The 15,880-nt window shown below is 37.0% G+C and overlaps 3 protein-coding genes and 1 gene segment (V, D, J or C); 2 read left to right on the top strand and 2 right to left on the bottom strand.

The window, feature by feature from the left end:
* LOC122868479 overlaps positions 1 to 15,880 on the bottom strand; it is a 253,183-nt gene that overhangs the window by 193,052 nt on the left and 44,251 nt on the right.
* LOC122868505 overlaps positions 1 to 15,880 on the bottom strand; it is a 249,715-nt gene that overhangs the window by 177,483 nt on the left and 56,352 nt on the right.
* LOC122868482 overlaps positions 1 to 15,880 on the top strand; it is a gene marked incomplete at its 5' end in the record, with an annotated part of 296,170 nt that overhangs the window by 153,598 nt on the left and 126,692 nt on the right.
* LOC122868508 (immunoglobulin mu heavy chain-like) overlaps positions 1 to 15,880 on the top strand; it is a 193,920-nt gene that overhangs the window by 58,692 nt on the left and 119,348 nt on the right.

A 15,880-nucleotide genomic window follows, 5' to 3' on the forward strand; every position in this document is an offset into this window, starting at 1 on the left:
TCTAGTAATCGTTCAGCTACGATAGCTGCTAGACTCAGATACAGATTGAAGGATGTAAATCTGAATGACAAGCCAGCTAGCTATCTGGATAACTGCTCCTTCCTAGAATGCAAGTCGCTGACCAATATCAGTGATAATGGGCACCGAATCCTAATCTCACATAGGGCACCAAAATGGCTGATTTTAATTTTACCTTGAGTGGTAAAATTAATATATTAACTTACAAATTTACACGATTAACGATTTTCTGCCAGCATTCCCCTCTTGCCTTATTTTCAACAACAGTGTTAGTGTTGCTTTTTTTTAAACGTAGCTCTCCATTATAACAACCTGTTTCTCTTGACTGAAGTAGGCAGCATGCGATTGGTCTTTTTGTGCGGAAGAAGAGTCAGATGACGTGCCACATGCCCCCTTTTAGGGGAATGTGCACAGAGCATGGTGAAGAAAACCTGGGTTTACAGAGAAAGTTAATAACCACCGTCTTGATACCCATTTTTTCTGAATAAGGTTTCTGGCTCTGTCAAAGCAGCTAACGCAAAAAAAGAAAGCCTGGCTATGTCGAACCTGCATCATAGCACATCAGACAGGCCGCTGAATCCATGCAAAGTGTGATACAGGTAACTAGAGAGTTTTGCTAGTGGACTGCTTGTAAAAAATGGCCATACATCATGATGCTGGATAGTTAGTTTCAATTGAGTGAATTAACTAGCTATCTAGCCCGCTAACGTTAATTCCGTACGTCCAATGGTCGACTGATTGTAGTTGAAATGGTTTTCTTTCAGTTCAGTTTGTGTAAAGGGTTGAAATTCATGTTAAAATTAAGTACCCGTATATATTTTTATTTTCATTGCAAGATTATGTTAGCGGAGGCTGGTAACATTTGCATATGAATATCAATTGACCCTGTGTTTACTTTCTTCAAAGAGACAGATGAAAATGAAAAGATTCCATAAATCAAAGCTCAGATTTGGTAAGGGAAGAGATACGGGACAAGACGATGACACTGAGAGAAAAAGAAAGAGAGAAGGTGCCAAGTATAGGATTAGCATTATATTCCTGTGCTTTCCAACACAAACAAAAACTGACCTGATCCAATTCAAACAATGTAATTACCACAGAGATATACAGTATATGTTCTTTGGTAATTACAGTGGAGCCTTAAGGCTCAATTTAACAAAAACACAAACACCTAGCATGATTTTAGTGTAATAATATAGTATTATTAAATTAATGTATTATTGTATAACGCACATTGCTTAAGTTCATGTACTGTTTGTGATACATTACATTTTATTACGCTTTGGCAGGAGAGACAAGTCAGGAGTCACAGAGAAAGGGACAGGCAGTGAATACAGAAGGTTGGAGAGAACAAAGAGTAGAGCTCAATTTTTAGACCTCTAAAACCCTGAATACAGCCCTGGTTGGACAGTCTCAGATACACCATGCTGTTGCTATCATCTCTACTGATTTCTACGCGTCCTCTTACACTGCTAGCATAAGTGTTTCTGCTGGAATCGGAGAAGCCGCTCCCTATCCATTCCAGGGCTTTTCCTGCAGGTTGTCTTATCCAGCTCATAACACAGCAGCTAAATGTGAAGCCAGATCCCCTGCAGGAGAGACTGAGAGTCTCTCCGGGCTTTTTCATTTCTGAACTGGAAGGAATGGACTCCATACTCTGACCTGTACAACCTGATGAGATGAAAGGAGAGAGGACCCACAGAAGAAAGCGAGACAGTCAGTGAGACTGGGAAGTTTTCTGGTATCACTGACTGACCATCAGTCCATGTTGTGTGATAAAACAGCAAGAAGCAGGAGAACTCACAGGGCAGAGAGAGAGCAACCAGCAGAAGAGTGAATGTATTCATCATCCTGAGGCTGGAGATGTGACCTCTGATGCTCCACACAAAGTACAAGAGCAGTCAGCAGGACAGAAGTACACTGCACAGACTGAAGATTTGCATCAGGATATCATGGGGAGGGAGCGGCTCCTGCACTGCTACTCGGCTATAGTTTAATTTGATTGTATCATTGATTATTTATTCATGTTTTAAAGTAGTTGCTTGTCCATTCATGCAATATGACCAAAAATCAAAAACAGAAACATTTTTTTTAAATAATTTTCATGTGAATTCTAACTTAAGAATAATAGAATAATGTAAATGAATAAACAATACAAATAAATAATATAATAGATGAATTGATCATGTTGTCAGCTGAATATATTTCATTAGTTAAAGGGTTTAATGTTTAATAACATAGTGTAATTCAGTTTTCACTGTGGGAAAACATACAAGAGTCTTTAGTGAATCTTTGTAGTATGAATCACCAGTATATTTGCTTCCAGTCCACTCCAGTCCTTCGTAGGGTTATATCCTCCATTTATTATCTCAATCCACAGAGAGGAAATTAACTACTTAGGAACTGAAACCTGTGTGACAATATGCAAAAACCTAACTGCTGTAGTGCACATTAAAATGTCTGCTGGCTTATCTGTCAAATAATGTACATGAAAGTGCTCTTTTATATCACAGTTAAGAAGAGCAAACAAAACAGTAGACAACTTGGTGAACAGCTGAAAAACTGTTTGAACCTCCATTTATTCTCTCAATCCAAAGTCTTGGCAGGACTCTGTGCATATTGAAATTTTAACCCCACTCCAAACTCTGCAAACTAAAAAAAAGTAACGAGACTTTTAAATCTCAGGTTAGAGAATCAGCAAAACCATTAAACCACACAAATGATGTTTATTGTTCAGCTACTGTCTTCTCTGAGGAGTCGTTTTAATGAAGCTCTGTCATGGAATAAGCAAGACGTCTATTTAGTAATATGACTTCTACATTCATATATATGTAGAAATATTTTCTACTCAAACATTAGGCGTTCTCCCAAAGTGTTTAGTGTAACTGTATTGTATCGTTCTCTTGGACTACTTGAAGTAATGACATTAATCATGTGAAATAATTGTGGTAAAGATGAGTCCTGTAGGATTTTGTACAGCTGCTCAACCAACTCCAGTCACTGTGAGTCTCGAGCACAATAATAAACAGCAGAATCTTCAGTCTTCAGACTGTTCATCTGCAGATACAGCTGCTGTCTGCTGTCGTCTCTGGAGCTGCTCCACTGTCTTCAGTAACTGAGCTTTATCGAGCACAGAAGTAAACAGAGAGTAGTAGATGTTGCTACTATCATAAATAGCGGCAACCCACTCCAGTCCTTTTCCAGGAGCCTGTCTGACCCAGGCCATCCAGTAGCTGCTGAATGTGAATCCAGAGGCTGTACAGGTCAATCTGTGAGATTCTCCAGGCCTTTTAACCACTGGTTCAGATTCTGTCAGAGTCTGACCATCAACACCTGTCAAGAGGATAAAAACATCTGGTGAAATAAGCTGGTGATACAAATATAAGCTATGTAAAATTAAGATCAGTGAAGATCTTCACCTGCCCAGCAGAGAGTTAAAAGCAGCAGTCCTGTCCTATAGTCCATCATGTTAAACTGTGTGTCCACTGTTCTCTGTCGTCCTCTCTGCAGTCAGATAAGTAGAGGTGGAAGACATCTGAGTTTTGTATTGACTCCTCCTCACAGGGAGGAGAGAACCAGATTGGACTTTGCTCTCAGTTATTATCTTGTTAATTAACACATACCTAATTACATTATTATTTAAAATGTGCATTAATATTTGCATCATAATAATAATTGTTGTAATTGTCAAGTATGTTCATTAAGGCTATGAGATGGTGCTATACATCTATTAACAGCAAATTAGTCTCAAAGAATCATGTCCGATACACGTTCACATGTTAAACTTAATAAGTGAGACTACTGACATAGTGTTAAACTTATTGAAAAAAAAGTGAAATGCAACTTCGTTTGGTATCAAGGCTCAATCACTACCTGTAAACATTTTGGGCAGCAGAGCACAGGGAGGGATCCTGTGCTTCAAGCAGCTCATTTGTTCTTTTTAAGCTGCTCTCCATTGGACAGTTCACTTTTAGAAACTATATACAACTTTATGACTACATGCAAACTCAGTTTGCATCATGAATTCAGCCAGCTGGTCAATAGCCTGAGACGATAAATTAACTCTTGAGCCTACTGTAGTTTTACCAGACTGTATTTCAATTTATGCAGACTTGAACTAATGTGGTGTTATGTGAACATTACTCTCTGCCTATGTGATAGCATTGCTTTTAACACATACAGTGCTAAATATGTACATGTTTATAGCTTGGTAGTGAAAGTAAACCATGCCGTTTCCACAAATACGATTTGAAGGTACTGTAGTCTGGTCTCCTCGAGGTGAAAAGAGAGAAAAGAGGTTGCAGTTACAGTATATTATATGGGGACAGGTCGATGTTTGCTGTGTCACTGTCAAAGAGCAAAAACCACAAATAATAAAAACAAATACCTTGAATTACTAGTTAATTTATGTACATCTCTGTACCTAATGCAATAGAATACAATAGTCCTGCAATGGATCCTGCTTTTGTGATGCTGTTAATGAGTGGTGTAGATCTAGGTGGATAACTTAAACTTCCACATGTGTTTCACCCTCCAGCTGGCAGATGAAAAGATTTTCTTAATATTGCCATCATTTCCTAATGTGTCATAGTTACTCTCTGCAGATCTGCCTACAGGACTGTGAGATTGTTGAACAGCACATTTTAGTCACTTGAGGTACAGCAATTGAACTCCGTGCAGGTTCCCATTGTACCTGTACAGGGTACTGCACTGGAACAAGCCTCTTAATATAAAAGGAACATTTCTAGTCTACGTTTTCCCAGTCGTTAATACTGAATGTCCCACTGCCAGATCTGCTACAGTAGTGTTTAGGCTAGTGAAAGCTACGTTTACTAATCAAGAAATTAACTGACTGCAGATGTAACAGCACGATGTCATCCTGAAAGTCAGAACCAAAAGAATGACTGCCTTCTTCATTTTCAATAAATAATCAAACCATTGTCTTGTTGATCAGTTTTCTGCTTGTAAATGTGGAATTTGCCATTCAATATTGAAAGCCAATAGGTTGTGGATGACTTTTGACTGTTTCCTATTGAGTTGACTAATGTAACATCATGAAGACAATGAAACAAACACACTAATATGGTTAAATATCACTTAGATCACAGGACTTTGTACACAAGATCAGAGTTTTGTATTGAGTCCTTCTCCTCAAAGAGAAACACACCACATCTCTGGAAAACAATTGTTTAGATCATTATCTAATATTATCATTATAATTATAATTATAATTCTTTAAGTTCTAGTTGTTTTAGTGCCAACTTCCCTCCCTGTATCACTGTCCCTCCTCTGCAGCTCAGCAAGGAAACTCTGGTGAAACACAGACGGATTCATTCTTAGAGATGAATCATTTCATCACTGTCACATGAGAACAACAATAAACAGCTGAACCTTCAGTCTTCTAGCTGCTCATCTTTACATCTACTTTCTACATTTGCTACACATGATGAACCGACCCGAGTCTGTTTAATGAATTTATCATTTCTGATTAACTTTTCAACTTAATGGTTCAAGCATCAATTAGTTAAGATGAATGAGATGAGCTGCTGTAACTGTCTCATTACAGAGACAGAGGAGAGAAAAACAAGACTTTAACTGCCCTCTAAAGGTTCAAAGTGGACCTTCAACATGTTTCCTTCAATACAATGATAATAAACTGTTTTTCAACTATTCCCAGTATTTTACAGTGTTAACATTAACTTTTTTACTGTGTGTGTGTGTGTGTGTGTGTGTGTGTGTCTGCGAGATAATGTATCGATATTTATGTGGCTGAAATGTGTATATGTAGTATTTCTTTTAATTGTACCTCGACAGTGATTTCAGCAGAATGTTGTGCTGTCCTTGGCTGTTTTGTGGGGAAGTGATCATTACAGTAAGACATGTTTTAATGTGTTTAATGGTTATTGTTATTGGTTAATGATGATCTTTCTCAGGGCCACATTTCATGATTTTATTAAAAACAACAACAACAAAAGATGAAATAAAAATATAATTCTTTCTCAGGATCTGTCAGTCCAGTAAAGATGAGTGCTGTAGGATTTTGTACAGAACTTGTTCAAAGCTAGTTTGGATGATTTTTGACTGATGTAAATATATAAACACAGTAAAGAATTACAGACAAGGTGTATATAGATATAGGTAATTTTTGTCTAAAACTTAAACACATTTATATGCTGCTGATTAGAAAACCCAGATGTCATTATGATCACTCCACAGACTTGTTATCTGTGGAGGTTTTTGTGCAGCTGCTCCACTGTCTTCAGTCACTGAGCTTTATCGAGCACAGAAGTAAACAGCAGAATCTTCTGCTGTCAGGCTCTTGACAACAGAGTTTGCATAGACCTCCCTCTGCAGGTTTGAAAAGGGAAAGTAGATGTACTTTAACTGCTGCCTGTGTTGTGAGTATTTAGAGTATTTAGGAACAGGACAGAATGTTGTAAAATATAAAATCGTATTTTACTGTAAACATACTACATATTTTTAAAATGTGAAACTACATAAATTACAGGAACATTTAGGTATATGTAACGCACTGCATGAAATTGAAAATAGTTTTACATCTTTTCAAAACATTACTCCTCAGAAAATAGTATTTCACATTAAAAGTAAAATGAACAAGTATTTGTAGCATGTTACCATGATGTTAACCATTACGCAAGATTTTTTTTTCTTCCAAATGTGTGATGTGACTGGCCAACGTAGATGCTAAGCTACATTACTTTGTTATTACCATGGTGACAACAACACTGTTTACTGCTATATCACTTTACATTATACTGAATGAGTATTCTTATGTTTATTGTTATAAACATTTGAAATGGTCTGTAATCCATGCCTTCATCACATCCAGACTCGACTCCTGCAATAGTAGTCTTTATGGTACACCCTCCAAAGACCTTAAGAGACTCCAGTACATCCAGACCTCTGCTGCTCACCTGCTCACTCACTCCTGCTCTCATGACCACATCACTCTTTTTCATGAGCAGTCACCCTCTTATCTCTCCAACCTCTTCCACCCCCACAGTCTTTCCCGCAGCCTCTGTTCCTCTGACACCAACCTCCTGTCCCCATCATCCAGGACCAAGCTGATCCAATTTTATGTTCAAGAAGTTACTCAAAACCTTTTTAAAACAATTCTCAATACTTCATCTTATATACTGAGCTATTTTGCATCTGTGGATTCTTTTAGTTGTTATAGGTTATTTAATTTGGCATGTAAGGCACCTTTGAGTATCTTGAAAAGCACTCTGTAAATAAAATGCAATTTTTTTCTTTTAAGTGAAAATATATTCCCTTGTCCTAATTAATATTAATTCTATTTAATCATGTAGATGATAAATCAGAGTCACACACCTCTGTTCCTGACAAAGGAAGAAAATCTGCTTATTGTTCTGTTCTATATCTTTATTAAAATCAGTGATGCAGGACAAGCTCACAAATGGCTTTTGTTAGGGAAAAACATTTGAAATATCACTTCTTAATATGTAAATGACCAGCAGGAGTATTAAACACAAGTTCAGTTAATGGTTCGAGTGTCAGTCAGTTAAGACGAATGAGAAAAGTGGATGTGTTGTACTGAAGATGAATAATTTCCTTTATTCATACAGTACATGGACAATAATTTTAGTAACCAGATTATTGTCTTTACCTTTCTAAAATACACGTTTCTGCTGTGTTGTAATGTTTGTTGTTAAATGATCATCTTTCCTCAGGAATAGTTTTTATTAATATATGTAGTGCATCAAAAAGTATGTGTTCATTAAAAACAAAAGAAAAATGTGCTTTCATTATTGGGCCTATCAGCCCAGTAAAGATGAGTCCTGTAGGATTTTGTACAGCTACTCAACCAACTCCAGTCACTGTGAGTCTCGAGCACAATAATAAACAGCAGAATCTTCAGTCTTCAGACTGTTCATCTGCAGATACAGCTGCTGTCTGCTGTTGTCTCTGGAGATGGTAAACCGGCCTTGGACTGACTGAGAGTAGTAGATGTTGCTACTATCATAAATAGCGGCAACCCACTCCAGTCCTTTTCCAGGAGCCTGTCTGACCCAGTGCATCCAGTAGTCACTGAATGTGAATCCAGAGGCTGTACAGGTCAATCTGTGAGATTCTCCAGGCCTTTTAACCACTGGTTCAGATTCTGTCAGAGTCTGACCATCAACACCTGCCAAGAGGATAAAAACATCACGTGAAAAAAGCTGGTGACACAAACACAATTGAAATAAAATCAAGCTCAGTGAAGATCTTCACCTGCCCAGCAGAGAGTTAAAAGCAGCAGTCCTGTCCTATAGTCCATCATGTTAAACTGTGTGTCCACTGTTCTCGGTCGTCCTCTCTGCAGTCAGATTAGTAGAGGTGGAAGACATCTGAGTTTTGCATTGACTCCTCCTCACAGGGAGGAGAGAACTGGGTTGGACTTGTATGGGGCTATGATTGTAGTGAAACCATTTTAAAATGTCAGTGGAGAGTTGTGTAACTGTATCTCAGTCTGTGTCTGCGTAATCAGATTTGTAAATTTGTCAAATAGTCTCTAAATACATACTGAAATTCGTGAATGTGTACAGGAATCTGGAAATGTGTATTCAGAATCTCTGTGTGACCAATCAGATTTGTAAATGTGTAAAAAAAAATCTCCAAATCTGTATTCAGATTTTCAAGTGTATTGAGATTTGTAAATGTGTAGACAAATCTGTAAATGCGTACATAGATATTAATGGGTGAAAAGTAAGTATTTTGCTCAAGGAGCTGTCTATACAGATGAGTGATCAGTTACAACTCAGGTCTCTTTACATGTGACTTTTGCTGCACTTCTGCAAGATCTGTAATTTGCACTCAATTCGTTGCAAATAAATTCTTCAACACACTGTATTTAAGTTATTTTGCATTCTTCTACTTTTATTCCTCCAAGGACAACATATAGCAGCTAGCTTGGTAGGATATGTCGATATGTGGCACTACATTTGATAAATTTACTGTTTATCAGACCACACATGAGACAAGGCTGGAAAAATGAGTTAAAAATAGGTGTTTCTTGGGGCCAGGGCTCACTACTGTACAAAAACACAACTTTATTCACAGAGTTGGAAGGAACTGGATCATATCAGAATATATTCCCTCTAATGTCCTCCGGCTCCTCTTCTTCAACTCTGGGTGATTTACGAGTTTCCTGATGGACAAATGCTTTACTTGTTGTCAAAGTAACAGCTAACTGCTGCTAACTTTAGCTGCTGTCTTCTAGCTTAGCCCGGTTGGCATTTTCACAACCACTACCCAGCTCAACAATGTGCTACCTCTGACGGGTATGTAGGCTTATAGCTACTGAGTCTGAAGCACAGACAAATCACCACACAGCCAAGAGAAAAACAAGGCTTTAACTGCCCTCTATAGGTTTAAAGTGGACCTTCAACATATTGTCTACTTCAATACAATATTAATAAACTTATTTTCAATCATTCCCAATATTTATGTGCACATGTAGTATCCTTTTATTCATAGCTCTTTGAGCAAAATACTTAGATGGAAGTTTTTATTAGACTTTATTAGTTGTAACCCACAGAAGACAATATGCAAATGTGTACCATGACCTAGGCACAAACTTTTTTTTGTGTGTTGTGTAAAGTCATATCCACAAAAATACAGAGCCATTTGCAAATATACATAACTTACAGCTTGTGACATTTGTGACTTCCCTCCTATTTATTTGTGGAATTGTGTGCCATTCGTACCGCAGCAGATCTGTAAAAAGGCATCCGTTAATTTTATAATAGACATTTGTGTTGTGATATTTAAACAAACCATCCCTCAACAGGGAAATAAAAGCCTCTTGTGTATGAGACCGGTCACTTGAGAGAGCTCCAGTCAGCTCACAGCGGGGTCTGTGAGCGTGCCTGGCCGTGGCTGTGTCGCCCTCCTCGCGCCGCTTAAAATCATAGCTAGGCTAGCGTTAGCGAGCCAGGCTTCTCTTTTGTCTTGAGGCACAGTGACTCTGTGCTTCAGTTCAGTATAGGACAGGTTTTTGTATTACCATATATCACTGTGGCTGCCCCCCCATACACAGTGTCACAGACTCATACAAAAACCTTTTGCTGATACGGTGCAGTTAGTTTTTTGTACAGTATGTGATCAGCAGGAATAATCATGGAACAGCATTCTACTTTTCCCTCCATTTTATTTTTAATTTCACCCTTTGAACCATAATTATTCTGTTTTTGAAAATCCCATTTGTCACACTTTGGTGATTTTTAGTCATGCTAGCAGCACGGCTCTGTGGCAAAGTTGGTCTGTTGGTCGATCTGTCCACCACTTTGGTCCAGGCTGAAATATCTCAACAACTATTTGATGGATTAGGATGAAATTTTGTACTGACATTCATGGTCCCCAGACGATGAATCCTGATGACTTTGGTGATCCCCACCTTTTCCTGACAAGCGGGTCAGTGTTTTAATTTGGTTTATGACCAAATACCTGTAAAACTAATGACATTCCGGTCAGCAGTAGCTGCATTTGCTAATTTGTGTTAATTAGCAAATGTTTCAATGCTAACGTGCTAAACTAAGATGGTGAACATGTGGTTAAACATCTTTGCATTTCATAAGTCTTGTTGGATATATTTCTCACCTACTTGTTTTCTATATCAGCACCATATTTCCTTCTCAGTGGAAGAGGTTTTTGTCACAGGATGTATCACTGTGGCCGTAATACTGCACTGTGATATAACCCCATACAAAAACTCCACCCTGCACACTGACTATCATGACACACAAATGCTGTTACCTTTAACTAGAGAGTTTTTCATTTTGTGAAAGGAACCAGCATTGTTAATGTTTCTGCTTATTATTTATTCATGCAGGAGTGGAAAATTTGTATACATTGTATACATTCATACAAAGGGCTTCAATATCTCAAGAATAAAACAAATATATATACAGTTATTTACATTTGTGCAGTAAAACAAATGACATGACATATTTGAATGAGAAATAAAACTACTGTTGCATAAAAAAGATCAATAATCTCTGACAGGAGGATACAAACTCATACCAAGTATATTTTTCCAGGCATGTCATCCAGAGGTTGGGTGACCACAGTAATAGTGCTACAAGTGATCATATCAGTGATATAAAAAGGCTTCCCAGTAATTTATTCAGTCTTTAAAGTGACTGACTGTATTTTAATGAAGCCACAGCTTTACATACACTTTTTATTTACAGTATAAAAGACCTTTGATTCTCTTAAGAGATTTTTGTAACTGTGTGAATCACTGTGCCCACCCCCCGTACACAGTGATACACCACAATGCAAAAACCTTTGCCAGTGTAGCTGTCATACCTGCTTATGCAATACACAATACAGCAGTGGTGGTTCTTTTCATTTAAATCATTCTAAATCTAAATTATTGTGGGACTGTAAATTACCTGTAAGTACCTGTTTTCAGTTTTTAGGAATTCTCATTGTTCAATGGCAGGAACGATAATTAGATTTTGAATGCTCAACATGTATCAATAATTAAAGTCTTAATAACTTTATTATCATGGTGAATTTTTGTCTGCTTCTTGCAGTGTCATCAAAGACATAATATTGTATTTATGAGGTTTTGTTATGTCCTATAGTATATAGCATATATATACTGTATTGTATAGAAGCCCACATTTTACTGTATATTAACATTAACTACCCTTTCACTGACAACTAAAATTACAAAGGAAAGATTAAAGGTCATTTTCATGGCTTTTACAAAATCATAGATGAAGAGTTTTGTGGTTTGTAGTTAAAATGTGCACTATGTATTTTTTAAATTGACCTCAGAATGTGAATGTGTAAAGACTGTTTGTGTTTTCATTAAACTAACATGAACAGTTTGAAGAGATGGTAAAATAATATATTAAAGTAAATATCTAACACTTCTCAGAACAATGAAATGCAACACCACCACTATTGCTCCATGAATGACCACAGAGTTAAATCAGCAGTGTCACAGGGTCAACAAACACTTAACTTCACATTACAGGGCAATTATGCTGAACTGAATTAGATTTTATAACTGTGACATTGTGTGCGTTGACTCAGTTTTATCTATGGAGAGTCAAGTTAAGAACAGAACTCTCCACATATAAACACAGTCAGTCACTTGTCTTATAGGACTTTCATTACTGTGCTATTTCCATAATTGTAAGAAATGTAATTTAACAATTCCAATACATCCTTTGCCAGAAATCTAATGTTCTCATTGGCCATTCATCTGCAGCTTTGCTTACTTTATGATTAACAGGAGAGATACAGAGGAGTCTCACAACATGGTTCTTGTTACGGTGTGTAACACTGTGCCCAAGCTACTACTGTAGTAACCACAGTGACATACGCTCTTACAAAAACCTTACCACACCTGCAAGAGACCACACGGCTTTCTGACATCATGGTTTAAAACACTGGAGTTTTCTATTGAATTAGAAAAAGGAGAGAAATTATTATTTTTATTTTTGTATTTTCCAAAAATAAAAATATTAAGAATAATAAAAAGATTAATTATCTATGTTTTTTAAAGCTTTTTTTAGCATAATATGATTCCATCTTATTAAAGCCTCAAATGAAGCAGCTTCTACATCAAAGAGCAAACAGGGAGGGCGGCTGTGTGGTCATTAAAGCTGAACCTGACGTTCACTGAACTACTACTGCATTATGGCAAATGGACTGTTTTGAAAAGAAATCCATCCAAGGATGCATTTGGCTGCAGCTGACCCTGGAATAGGGAGACATGGGCCGAATCAGTACCGTCTGCTTCCACGTCTTCTGGTGTTGGTGTTAGGTGTGTGCTTTTTAATGTCCTTATTAGTATTATTTCATGAGAAGGCAAATAGATGCAGATGTTTTTTTCAGTGGTAGATGCAGCCTTACTAACTGTTTGGAATTTATTAGTGTGTCTGTATTTCAGCAACAGCATCATTTTGATTCCCCTTCTGAGCCTGGTGACGTCTTTCAAATCTCACCACTAGTTTTTTATATTGACTTTGTAATGTTTTTTTTTATTTTACTAGCAAGTGCCATAAATCTGTTAGAAAAATAAAACAGTATCTTGTAACCTTCTCACATACGAGTGTTTTGTGTTTCTAATCACACGTCCTTTCCATTTACTGCATCAAGACCAAGTGACAGATCACTTAATCCTCACAAAGCCTTTGCCCGCTAGATGGTAGTCTTCACTCACTTTTCTGACTTCTATTAAACAGCTGGCATGTAAACCAAAATGTCCCTCAAGCACATCAACAAGCTCACTTTATTAAACATCTTTATAAAGTGAAATTGTTCATCTGGTAGCTTGATATTATTCTCAAGAAGGACATGAAGTCATTTTAATATTTTTAAATAAAGTTTTATTTTATAAAACATACTATACTAATGTCATAATAATAAACAAATAAATTTAAAGAATTAAATAAATAAATATATACATGTATTGAATTAGTTTAGAAGAAGTAGGTCATCTATCAGCCCCTAGTAGTTCAAGTTGTGCAAAGCTCATTTCACATGTACATTAAAAGTAACCTAGATAATAATATATCAGATGGGCCTTTCAAAATCGCTGTGGTTAAAATGGTTAATTAGAGCAGCAAAAGAGGGTGAAATATATAATAATAGAATATATTGTTAGTGAACAAATAATTAATAAAGATAAAAATGATACATTAAATGTGCCTAAATGCCACATTTCTGTAAATGTATGATATTCAGTTTCTCTAAATCTTTCATTATGTTGTTACTGCCCTTAAACGCAACTGCTTATATATTGCTCTGCTGTGTCTTCATTCAGTTCGCTAAAGTGCGCCCACAATTTAGAGCTTTTGATCCTGTCTTTATCCTCTGTTTGAAGTAACCGCCTGACGTGTAACTAATCAGGGACCAGCAAGAAACACAGGGGGAGAGATGATACAGTTGGCAGCCTGAAAGTGCTCATCAGCTATGTTAGAATGAATTAAAGTGAATCATGTTCAAAAACTTCCAGCTCCTTCTGCTGTGTGCTGCCATGATGCTGTAGATACCAAGAAGAACACTGATATGAAACTATCCATCTCTATATCCGCCATGAACTTACAGCTCTGCAGCGTACAGCAGAACAAACAACATAACACACAAATATACTTGTACCTGTATTTGATATCTCCGGCTTCATCACGGTGTTTCACAGTTGTGAAAAATGCTTACGATGACACTTTTCTGAAGATAGTTTGTGTTGCCTTTGTGTGTGAGGATGTGTGTCTGCTGTATGCATGTGTGCCGCTTCACGCCTGGATACATGCTGATATGCAAATAAACACAGTGAAAGATGAGTCTCTTGCTTCGAGGAAGTTTATTCGTAGCTCTGACGGTTTCTACAAAGTTTCACTGCTACAGGTGTGGTCCCAGAGGTGCAGAGAGAGGGGAAGTGACTCTCTAAAGATGATATGTTTAGAAACTCCAGGAAATTGAAAAACCTTCAGAGCTTAACTGATAACAGAAGTTTACGGTACGTTGACTTGATGTGGTGTTATTTTAGATGTTGTGAACAAAATCCTCAGAAGCTTTTTATGTTGATCACAAGCACACTATGACTCATATTCATACTCCCTTTAATGTTTGTGTCTGTACAAATCTCATCTATTGTAAGTATCAAATCTATCGAATTAATGATGAAAGCAAATATGATCAACATGAAAAGCAAAGATTTCTGTTTCTACTACAGTACAATTTGTTATTTACATATCAATGACAAGTTAATGCTACACTTCACTAACACATTTTAATGAAAAGTAATCAAGAACCTCTGTAATCATAATGTAACAACAATCCAAATGTATTCATATCAACAATTGCAGTTGTATTTTAGATTTTTCTACAGGTTACAGAGAAATCCATTTTCAGTGTTTAGTTAATCATTATATATGACGACCATTTCATTTAGCAGATGTACAGTAGATCATCGATAATGTGCATGTTTTAAAAAAGACAAAAAACAAATGAAGACCTGTAGTCGTCTGCGCTGTGCATCCATCTCATCCTCTACCGTCTCTTCACCTGAAAAAAAATGAAACAATTAAAATCAATATATTATATTCACTTGTCAAATACAGAGTGTTAAACAGTGGTGAGGTTTGACTGATCACTTCAATCTGGAGTTTCACCCAGCTGGAGAATTGACACCCAAACGATCTCTGTGTCTTCAGTACAGCAGATAGTTGTGGCCAGCAGATTTGCTGCAGGCGACTGGTGTTCTATAACAATTATATTAACTGCTGGACCGGATGAATGGTGAAAAAAAGGTTTATCTTCATACACCCAGTAACTGGAACTGCCTGTGATTTGTTACTTAAAGATGGTATCTGTAATGTGTTTAATTCAATAAAGTGTTGATATATCAGTTTGTGCAGTGGAGCATCAAAACAAACCAGCACATTTTCTGTGGTTGGAGACGCTCTCCACTCTGCTGCTGCTAAATGTTGATCAGTCTCACCTGTGCTGGTTGGCTGTGCCAATAAACTCTGTTCAGAACAGAGCTAGTGAACTGAACGTGATGCATTTCACACCACTTTACTGTGTGAATGTGTCCATCAAAATTAACACAATACACCTGTAATACCACATGTTTCTCAACATGAGGTTTGTTCTAGCCAGAGAGAGCAGTTCACCAGTCAGAAAGAATGATTTGGTGCCAGGTAACTTAGATAATCAATTATGTTTGATTTTTCTTATTTTTTGTCTCTTTTGTCTAACTTTATTAAACTAAACTGATGCATTGATTTGCATTACAATGGTCTCCCTTTTCAGGATCATGTGCACTGCACAAACTGGACAAACCTGGAAAAGTTGGCAGTCCATCACAAGCACAGAC

Source organism: Siniperca chuatsi, linkage group LG21 (genome assembly GCF_020085105.1).
Source record: "Siniperca chuatsi isolate FFG_IHB_CAS linkage group LG21, ASM2008510v1, whole genome shotgun sequence".
NCBI lineage: Eukaryota > Metazoa > Chordata > Actinopteri > Centrarchiformes > Sinipercidae > Siniperca > Siniperca chuatsi.